Source organism: Stegodyphus dumicola, chromosome 3, assembly GCF_044657685.1.
Source record: "Stegodyphus dumicola isolate Sdum_Otavi_A_Nest chromosome 3, ASM4465768v1".
NCBI lineage: Eukaryota > Metazoa > Arthropoda > Arachnida > Araneae > Eresidae > Stegodyphus > Stegodyphus dumicola.
The window spans coordinates 98091680-98103508 of record NC_140770.1 but is presented as its reverse complement, the minus strand read 5'-3'; the positions used below and the strand labels follow the sequence as shown (position 1 = coordinate 98103508).

Below are 11829 nucleotides of genomic sequence, written 5' to 3'. Positions count from 1 at the left end.
TCGACGGAGACTTGAGAAACTAGCATTAAAATTATCAATGCAAACACCATGAAATAAATGTTAGTGTAGATATATTTATGGCAAAAGATTCAAGATTAAATGCACAATGTCATTTATCTAAGCAAACCAAAAGACTTTTAAAAGGCTTTAGAACATTTAATACCCACTAGTTCTGTAATTTATGCTGCAAATGTGAAAGAAGAACTACTAACTAATTCTGTCAATGCTTCAAAACAAAATCAGATGATTTTAAAAGTTTTCTTTATTGCAAATTCTAAGCATGTGCACATAACGATGTAGCATTTTATGAAATTATTCGTTGATGAATTATCGTCCTCCACCTTTTAGCTCGGGCGCCACTTGTAGAGTCATTCGGTTCTTTTGAAACAGCGGACGGGAAAAATATGTAGTACCTCACCAGGACTCTAACTCTGGACCTCTCGAATACGAGTCGGATAACTTTCCAATCACACCATGAAGACATTCGGGAAGGAGAGAGAAAATACCTAAGAAAACTAGGGATATTTTTAACATTTGTGCATGAAATAAACACATCATAGATATCTTTGCTGACCTCTGGCATTACTAACTACAACTAAGTTTTATTATTATTATTATTTTAACATTAATTTTGTTATTATTATTATTGTTATTATCTTTACTATTGTTATTTTGAGAAAAAACTACTATACCATAAAACATTGTTGTGCTTGAGAATATTGCGTTTAACGCGAAGAATATACTTCATTAAATCTTCTTAAACTGTCTCTGAAAGTGAGTGCAAGAACTGTGCAGTGCTAATATAAACTACCTGGTACGAGTAAATTTAGCTCCACGGTTCTTTTAAAATTAATGGGTGGCAGAAGAAATAAACATCCTGTTTAGATTCAACACTATAATTCGGTAGAAAATACACCGATAAATTACTAAAAGGAAGAAAAATTTTACTCTAATGTAAGTATTTATTTAAGAGCAGAACATCGTTTTATTGTCTCTTCTTTTTTATTTTTATTTTTTTTTATTTTTAATGAAACTTGAGTTATGATACCATTTACTTTTAAAAACGAAAAAAGTGATTTTATACTTTCAATTACTTTATGCAGTACACTTGAATTAGAAACAATTTTTGTATTTTATTTTAATTATTTCGAGTAAAATGGGTTGCTAATTATAAATACAAGTGGAATATACTGTTAAACGCTAAATTTAATTATCAATTAAGAACAGTTATAGTAGATATTGAGAATTGGGCAATTACTTGTTCTGTTAGCTTCCAAGTTAAAACTCTAAAATCGCACTCAAAAAAATATGATTATGACGCCACATTATACAACTGAAATCAGAAGAATGGTATATTTTATGTATAAATATATAAAAATTGAAAGTATATTAGAAGCAGAGGTAAATTATATATTAAAATAGTAATACACATATAGACATCAGAATTCTAATTGAGAAAATGGAAACCGACCAGTCGAAATTTTCATGATTTCAAATTTAATTATAATTATAAATGTCCTTCTGACTGATTCACCGTAAGTGGTCATTTTATACAATTGCACTATCTGTTTACACAATTTAAGCAAATAACATTTCTTTAAATTCTAATCGAGCAATTCAGGGAAACAGCGCAAGCTAGTAGAAAAACCACTTTTTTATGGAATTTTAATTGACGAATAAAATTACGTTCAAATCTTCTAAGCATATAAACAGTATAAAATTGTGTACGGAGAGATTTTATGTATAGTTCAGGGAATTTTATCTTGAAAATATAAGCAAACCATCTGGGTTTTGTCAGAAACTTAAAAATACAACCTTGGTTTTAGATCGAATTTTTATATCGTTTAAAATCCTTGTAATAAATCGAATTTCAGTATAAAATGCCAGAACAAATTTAGGTATTTTAATCTTTTTGAAGGCAACTTAAAGCATTTTATTAACAGATCAAGTGAACTTTCATGTTAACACTGAATTGTCTTCCCATACGTAAAGACTAACCGTTACTTTTAAAAAGTAAATAAATTCTGAAAGTCAAAAATATTCTGTAACAAAATGAGTTCGGAAGCAATAGATCAATGTTTCTCAAGCATTTTGTGTCATGCAATCTTATTTGATTTTTCATAACACGTTCTGTTCTTTTAAATATACATACATAACTGCACATGCATGAATATAATACATACATTCATTATTTTATTGACATTACTTAAATATATGAATTAATTTAACGATTAATATTTAAGGGTGATATTCCATTTCGTTAGCAAATTAAGCTAATTATTTTTTATATAAAATTCTAGATTATTTACGTAATATTTCTTATGGCTTTGCCAAAATTCCCTATATAAGTAATTAGTGGCAAAATACTTTAATATATTTACAATTCAAATTACGTATACTTACCGTCATAGGTTAGTATTAGTAATGGAATGTAAAATTATTAGCTTTACTAAAATAGTATTAATATTCTGATATTTAATCAGTGGGATAGATAATTTGATGTGCAGTTAATACTGTTAAAGAAACATTAAGGATTAAATTTGTTAATATGATAGTATGGCAATATATCTGAACAATTTCAAGACAAATTCTATTTTGTTGTAAAATAATGATATAGTAGCGCTAGAACATCGTTCCATTCAATATGGTGTTGGCAAGGATGAAACGCAGACCGCAATACCGTGCGATATACAATACGGTAAAGCTTCGACTGTATTATTTCCAATCTTATTACATTATTGTTACGAAATTTGTGTCATCTTTGCCAGATGCTGCTGAGCATTGAAATCTGACATCACCATACACACTTCGAATTATAGTGTTCCTCTCTGTTATTCAAAAAGCTCAGTATTTGTCTCTTTGAGATTCACTGCAACAGATGGTTCATAAAAAGGTTTAGAAACTTCACAGAAAATAGTCCTCCGTAAGACTATCCATCTGACAATAGTGTAGTATAGTTTCTGTATGGATAACGATTCAGAGCATCATTAATTTTGAATGCATTGAATAAAAATAAAACAAAAATAACTTTATTTTACATCATCACCGAGGAATTATTGTTTCCCTAATTAAATTATCCTTCATTCTCGGGGTATTTATTTGGGTATGCTGTTATGTGTAACACGGAGGCTTCCTGCTATTAAAGGAACCCAAAACTGCGTAATTTAAAGCATTTCCAATTGTATCTAGCAAAATAGGGTGGGTTAGGGAATGGGCTGTAACTTCCAGAATGATTTATTGCGAGTTGTCTAAAAAATACAATTAAGCCGGAGACCCATCTTCTTTTGCCAGTATGCCCACCCATGAAAAGAACAACAAACCTAATAATTAAGGCATAGGGAAGAATACACATGCATAACTAGCTCTCTTTAGTTATGTTTTTTTTATTTCGAAATTAAGAAATTTCCTAGAGGAACTTAATCCTTTCTTTCTTTAAACTCCCCGCTTTCCTCTTACAAGCTCCTCAGAGTAATTTGATTAAAAGTGAAAATATAACATGCTCTCATCTTTCCACTTTTAATCAAATTCGTTTTCTTGTTTTTGTTTTGTATCTAATTATTTTCTTTTCCTCTTCCCAATCTTCAACTTTTGAAAATTTCTTCGCTTTCTGCTGAAAATATCTACTTAGTGAGGGGATAAATAAGGGGGGAAGCAAAATGTTTCTTTTATAATGGTAGTTTATATCTTGTTTGTTTTGTCTTCGTTTATAAATGTAGTAATTGAGATTGGAAAAGAACACGTGCGCGAAAATTCACCGAGAGCGTGTTAATTATTTCTGGATCAATACAATACTTAAATATTTATGTTTTACTAAATGAAATAATAGCTGAACTGAGTTTAAATATAGGAAACGAATCAGTTCCCGATGTGCACTATTATTTCAATTATGTTTGGGGTTTTTCTTATCTTCTTGTTTTATACATATTTACAGTTTCTGTTTGTGACATACATTAATGATCTGTTCCTGATATTAATTACTTTGCAATGATCGGCAAGATAATACATTTATGACTTTTCAGGTAACTTGCTTATAATATAAGAACATTTAAAGTTTTTTCATGGAGGATATACATTTTCAAGTAAATCTGTTGCAGAATATGTTCCAAAGTTTGATGATTTTCCAAATTTTGTTGTTCCAAATATGTTCCAAAGTTTGATGTAATTATCTGCCTATTTTTAGTATGCAAAATGTGCAAATTCTATCCTATCCTAAGGTCTTGAAAATGTGTGCTCTAGAAAAGGTCTTACGAAATTATGAACAGAATAATCAAAAAAATAATTTCAGGTAACTTCATTTTCCAAATTTATTTTACTTCTAAGGTTTATCCTAAGTTTTTAACATTTATCTTAAGTTACTTTCCAGCTACTTTCCTGTTCCTCCTAATTTCATTAATACATGCACTGATTTATGCATGTAATAATGAAGTGCATGTAATTTTGTGTCAATTTTCTAATACATTTATTTTTAGGCGAATGTTTATTATCATAAAATTTGCATTTTAGAATAATGATTTTGACAAATTTTTGACACTTGCATTCCAGCTATCCTGAACACTAGGTCATATATTTGTGCATCATATTTGCCATGTCCGAGAGTCTCCATCTCGGACATTGCACATCTGAAGAATGGAAACGAATACTGTTTTCATTAGTTAAATTTTTAACTGTTTCGAGAACAATGAGTGATATTTATATGCAGATTAAATCTTCCACAAATCAGTGGGGAACTGTATACAGCCTGTGGTAAATCCTTAATAGTATAAAACTTTTTAATAACTTTTAAAAATGCTCCAAATATGTCAAGACGTCTCTAACAGGTGAATAATACGTGTAACTCTTTCCGATCTGTTATGCTGCCCTATCATGCATATTGCCTAATCGTGCTTTAATTCTGAATATTTCGCCTGTTCGGACAAACAATTTACAGCAGCACAAGTCTATCGACGCCTTATTGTGATCGAACAAATGGTAGTCTGGAGCCATGCCATACTACTTCATTAGAACTCTACTTTATCATATCTGTTAATGACCGAGTGTTCAGGACAGTTGAGTGCTTGCCTTCTGGCTCAGATTCAATCCCAGAAAACGTGTTTCCGCGGGAGGAACGTTTGGTATATTTCTCGATATGTAAACACAAGCTGGTTTGTATCAGAAAAATCTTCCACGAAGGCACATCTTTCTTCAAATATGTATTAGGCGTGCACTCTGTCATGTATAAGCACATTCCACGTTTTCGAAAGCATCTCAGATGTCATGTAGAGAACTGTGGAACACAGACGACTTCTTTTCAGAAACACTAAGCGAAACAATATCCTTAGACAAGTAGAATTGTTGAATGATTTTTGAACGTCAGTTACTAAGTTTCTAGCCACTTAATTCTACTCCGTTCCCCAAAAAAGACTGAAATGGATCTTTGATCTTAGTGGTTCTCAATATTGAGAATCTGAATTAGTTTCGACCAGCAAATTTACCATATGGCAGAACTAAACTTGATTTTTGACTCAGTAACATAATATAAATTGAAAATTTACGGTGGTGCAAATAACTATTGTAAAAGCTTAGATTTGAGATTCCAAATATCTTTCTAATTAGTCAGTAAAAATTTAACTAAAACCGCGGAGATAAGACTGTATCACAAATATATCAAATCAGCTTATATAGTATATTTAGACATCCAGCTGATGCAGGCTCGTACAGCCAAGAAGTTATCTAAATTTAATACGAACCTTTTAACTAATTCTAATGGCAAAAATGATTAAATTAAAATTCTTAATTGTGTCTATATATTGATGATTTAAGGTAAGTAACAAAGAGTATTAACTTACATCATTACGGGACCTGTACCGAAGTTATGCTTCTGGACAACTTCAAATTTTAGCAGGCTGACACTAAAGACATTCATCCCCTAGATTTAGAAGACAGCAATAATTTATTGCTTTAAATTTGATGAGTTAAATATCTTTTTCATAAAATACAACTATCTTTGAATTATTTTACAACAGGTTAATAGAAAAAGGACAACGATTTTGTAGCGATTCTAGCTTGTAACTGATAGAAAATTAAGTAAATGATAGAAAATATGATTAATTAATATCCTATACGTCTTTTATTATGAGTTGTAATAAATTTACAGCCCACCATAGGCAGAGCGATAATGTCGTCAATCTTTATTTTTCTTTGCATGACGTCTATACGTATAGACAGAATAAAGGATTCTTTTTTAGATAACAAATTGTAAAATTCATTTATAATAGATTCAGAAGTGATTTTTTTCGTGTCATCTGTACGTACATACGTATGTGTGTACGTATATGCGTATCTGGCATAAGTCAAAAACGATTAGCCGTATAAAGTTAAAATTTTGTTTATGCGACTGCTATAACATATAGTTGAGCATTTCTCTTTTTTATTTTGATCGTCAGTACCAAAGGACTTCTTAGAAGTCTTTAACCAGCCTTTCTTTCCCATATGCAACGAGGATACAAGCCATTTTGCCTTAGAAAGACCTTTATGAAGGCATGTCTGCTCGAGTGCCTCTGCCGCAATCAAATAAACAAACTGTGCTAAATTTGACTTACAAGATTTATTCCAGTGTCAAGAGTATGCCATTGCTCCGCACAAGTTTTAATAGAGCTCAGTATTTTTTTATTTAAGTTTTCATGTTTTATTAATGCCCTTTTCTATTCTTGGTGACAGTTCGCGATTTCTTCCATTCATTCATATCAAGAATTGATTTTTCTAACCCATAAAAAACTAGACACAGGGAGTTCATGTAATATCACAATTTTTTTCTTTGACCTGAGTAGATTTCAGGTTAGAAAAATCTGTTAACTCACCGAAAGAAAAAAGAAAGAGATCTTTGTATAGAAAAAAACAAACAAAAAACACACACACATACATTACGGTTACGAAAAAGCTATGGTATTGTGTTGTTACGCCAATTCCTGTTCAGAACTTGCTATAACCCTGAGGCAACAAACGTGCTGAAAAGAAAAAGATCTACGAAGTCTCGGGTATCCTCGGGTCTATGAGCTTTTTCACCTAATGGCTTATAAATAACATTTCGCTCAATTCTTGAAAAGCTATTTTAACCTTTAGCATTTCTTTTCTGTTAGTTGCTGACGTTGATAGGCAAGTGATACACATCTAATGTTTGTTTTCCCTTTTCTAAAACTAGTAAACTTTCTAGGAAAGAATGGTTAGGGTGACACAACGTGGCTATCAGTAAACAGACCCTAATGGATTTTAGTTTTTCATTCCATCAAAACATTCGCAACTTCAAAGACATAACTTAATACAAGTGTATTTTGTTCAGGAACTGAAAAACAGGTTTCCTTTTCCGAAATATATATTATACATGACCATATATATAATTTCAGTTTTATATTTCTATTTGTTTCAATAAGAAATGCTAAAGCTGCAATTAATCACTTTATTTGACACAGCTGTGAGGATGCATTAAATATTGGTATAAACCTTGCGGATAATAACTGCTTTCGTAAGTTTGTTACATTGTAATTGCCTTAGTATCTAATGTAGAAATAATGTTTTAAAAATAGAAGCGGAAAATGAGACGGTTTTTTTGTTGTTATTTCTACATTAGATACTAAGGCATTAATTGCCTTAGTATCTTACCGCAGTTCCATATAAAAATTTCAATGTTCTGAGGCTAATCATTTTTAGTTATGCAAGATACGAAATAATCCTTTTTAAAATGCACTTTACAATCTGTTTTGGAGAAAAGAGTTCTTTATTCTGTCCATACGTACAGGTAGTCAGACTGAATTTGAGAACAGACAAAATGCATATTTCCGTTGAAATAAGATATCCGAAATTTTTCTCTATTACAGTATTTCTTTCATTTGGAACAAAGAAGTAAAATTAAACAGGATTTTTTGATAGGTACTGAGATATACCTTTTTTAGTATCGAAAGAGGTATTTTATCCCGTTCCTCTTGAATACCTTTCCACAGACCGAAGAAAGTTATAGGTCAGCGTTTGGACAATTCCCTTTTTAAAAGTCTAAAAGCTCAAATATCCGTGGGTGATACAGGAGGAGATTTAGTAGACATATCAGAAAGGTATGGCCTTGATACCACTTCTTGTTCTTTTTTCCCGAAAATTAATAGTGGATATTGATGTGTGGCTGCTAGTTTTGTCTTGATGCAGTTCTACTGATTGATCACATTGTGTGTAAAGATAAGGTATTTCATATTTGAAAACTGGGTATAAAATATGTTCATGATAATACGTGGAGTTGATCTTAAGAGATTTCTTCACTCATTTTTATTTTTATTTGCCGTTATATCAAAAACCAGAAAATAATCATAAATCCCTTTGAAAAACTTTCTTTAGATCCTTTGGTCTATGTTTAATGTTATTTTCTTCTGTTTTATGGTAATAAACAGATCTCTTTTTATTGCGGTCTTTTAAATATACCCATGATTCATCTATTGTGATATCTTTCCGTTTTAGTCCGAATAATTATTTCTTATAGAGAATTTTGCAGCGCGTTCTACTTTCGGCGATATGTCGATGCTCATTACATATTTCCTACCTTTTAAGATTCACATCAGCATTCATCACTTTTCTTACAGTTAACACTGAGCATTTTAATGGCTATGGCAACTGTCCTTTGACTTCGCTGATTTTCTTTTAACATGAAAGACCTTTGCAACATTCCAAACGTTCAGTTTTATTCTTGGATATGTAAATTTGAACAAATTTTCTACATGAAGCCAAACTTTGACGTTTCCTTCCTTTCTTTTTGGCAATGTTATCTATCGTTTCTTTACATACCGAAACATCATGGCTTTCACAGCATTTTTAATAAATACATACGGATAATTTTCTACGGAAAGAACACAAACATAGCCTTGCGTTCATTGCTTCTTTAAAAGTGTCATTTTCCATGAATACAAAATTGTCGAGTAGCAGATGGCAATTTGCACTTTCAAAAATATAGTTGCAGCTAAACAAATTGTCCAAGTAGGCGATGTTTTTATAGCAAAGCAAAATCGTCTAAAAAGTGTGTGAACAGTCTCTGTGGAACGTCCAAAGTGAGCAAATATATTTTATTTTGCTTTCCTTACGCGAATTATCTATTCGGAAATAATTAAAGATTATTAGACATCTGTATATAATAACATTTATGCATTTACGTCAATTACGTGGTTGCTAGGTTCATCTTGGTTGCGAGAAAATGAACATTACGAATATGAAGACAACCTTCTAATGTGAATAATATTGAAAATCAAGAAAGTTAATATCAATGCTCTTAATTGCAAACGGAAAATGTATTAAATATTTACCATAACATATAGAATTTAATGTAATACATTTTTAAGTTAACTACATATACGTCAGTAGTTATCCTTGCTACATACGTACAGTTCAGAATACATTATTGGTAAGATTATCATTTACTTTAGTTCATGCATCATGTTACATTATTGCCAATGGTAAATATTAGGCTATTCAATTTAACCCTTCCTCTTCAATGTTTAATATCGTAACAAGAATGGGAGTAAAAACTGATATTAGAGCCATCTTCCTTATGAAAGTATCAGTGTATAAGATCCAAGCAATGGAAAGCTAAAAAGAGGAAAGGAAACCGGAAAGAGAAAAGAAAAGGGAACAATCCAAAAAAATGCAAAGCAATTAAAGGAAACAATATAATGCTTTCTTCTTCAGTCTAATGTTTCCTATGTCCTTAATCCAACTAAATGAACATATAAAACTAAAGCCAGTTCAAGGTGAACGACTAGGAGAAGCGTTAAATCAGCTACGAAAATTTTAAAAATGCATTTAAAAATATAGTTTCATAGTTAACTTCCAACATGAAAACATATCACAAAGCACCGTTTGGAAATAATAAATTTAAATCAATAAAAGGAATCTATACTCCTCAGCAGATGCTGAGTATCCGTGTATCCGTTTAATATACGCATTAGCCTAATATCAAATCCTGGCGAATGGGATAGCGGCTTGGGTGATTTCATTATTTTTCTACCTCGAAACGTAAATAGCAGCTTATTTCCCTTACAGTGTCCTCCACGAAGAGACATCTCTTTCCTCAAGCAAGCAGTCTTGCTATGTTTGCCACACCAAATTAAACAATCAAACATAACAACAAGATTATCAAGTTTTTACTGAAAATGAGAGAAAATATTATTAAGAAATATGCAAAACTGAGCTTCAAAGATGAAAGTATCAACATAATACTAAGAAAAGTTTTAACGTATTTTATCCTCCGTCTTATGAGCTGCAACTGGAAGTTCGTCGATCTAGCAATCGGAAGGTTTGGCGTTCGAATTCCGATGAGGGATTATTCACGTATCCCAGCTAAAAAAAAAAAAAAAAATCTAATTTTAATTGCTCAGCAGAGTTAAAAGAAGAGTTGAGATTGTAAGTTTAAGTTTAATTTTTATTAATCAGCTATTGATGATAATATGCTTTTCTGTCCTGCTCGTGTCCTGTGGAAACAAAATAGTATTTAAAGGAAGGTTTTCAAAGGGTACAATCAGAGCATATTCTGCCTACTGAAGGCCACATTAATTTGATTCTCTTGAGGTTATTCATCATAAGGCTTACTGCGCCGACTGCGTTCCTCTATCTGTGTAGTTGTTGGCCTAATTTTATTTTACTTAGTGTGGTGTTGCTGGCCGTGATCGTATAAAAGTAATTATACTAAGAGTATCAAATGCGAATTAATTCCGCGTAAATCGTTAATCTAAAAATTTAGTGGTTAGTACATTGCATGATTATTAATAATAAGAATCAAATGACTTACCCAATAAGGCATGCATGAATCAGTATCTCTCTTTTAAATATACATTTATTAAATCACAAAAACACTCATTTCTTGATTAACCTATATAAATCACAAAATACACTTTTCTTGATTATCCTATATTCGATATGTTATAAGAAAAAAACACATTCATGAATGCCCTGCGGCATGTGCTACTCGTTAGTCCGACGGGACTGTCACAGCGTTCATTTTTACGGTATATTGCAATTCCTAATCTTGCTGCATCAAAGGCACATTACTTATCAGCATCTTGCAAGAAGCTTAATTAATATGCGAGTGCACTTACTCGTGATAGAAGAGATCAAATTTCTAGCAGATAGGCTTGAAATTGGCGCACATGGTCGTCACTTCGAAACATCCAACTGTCAGGATTATACACGTTGAGTCACAGCACAGGAAGAATTTTTACCTCGCAGCCTAATCAGTAAAGTTTACCTGATTTCTTATATTCTTCGTACAAGAACATATTTTCTCCTCCATCCTTGAAAATTGACCTCGGATCGAGTACCGTGGACGATGGCGAGAGCTGTATGTGTGTGTGTGGCCCGAAGGCCCACACACTCGTTAACACGACGAAAGGCAGAAAAAGGAAGAAACCAGTCCTTCCAGTTTTTATCCACTGCGATGCACGTGGCAGGGCGCGATAACAATTTAAGAATCGATACAGCCACCGTGTTCACTGTGAGAATTCTGTGTTCTCACACTTAGTTAAATTCAATAATATATTTGATTTCAGCCATAAATGCTGGCTGTTTTATAAGCACCACAAGCACGACTGTGTCTTCTGCTAAATGTTAATTTCAGTTAAATAAAAGAGTTCTTTACATCCTTTTTCAGTCTCTGTGGTATGCTACAAGACATGGCGAAAATTCTTTTAACGTTTTAAAAGCTTCGTACAGTTGGTGCTATCAAAGAAAACGACACTTTATAAGAGATTAGATTGTCAGAAAATCAATTCATAAAAGAGCTAATTTTCAGGAAAGATGTTTGACAGTGGAAATTATAGATGTTTAATC

The 11829-nt window shown here is 31.8% G+C and overlaps 1 long non-coding RNA gene across 1 annotated transcript; it reads right to left on the bottom strand.

Annotated features, from left to right (window-relative positions):
• Nucleotides 1-250: 250 nt before the first annotated feature.
• LOC146998048 (uncharacterized) lies at nt 251-11531 on the bottom strand. The gene is made up of 3 exons (XR_015040002.1): nt 11100-11531; nt 5826-5905; nt 251-515 (listed from the first exon to the last, which is right to left on the bottom strand). It is a non-coding gene; the product is annotated as an uncharacterized LOC146998048 (long non-coding RNA).
• Between the last annotated feature and the right edge of the window lie 298 nt (nt 11532-11829).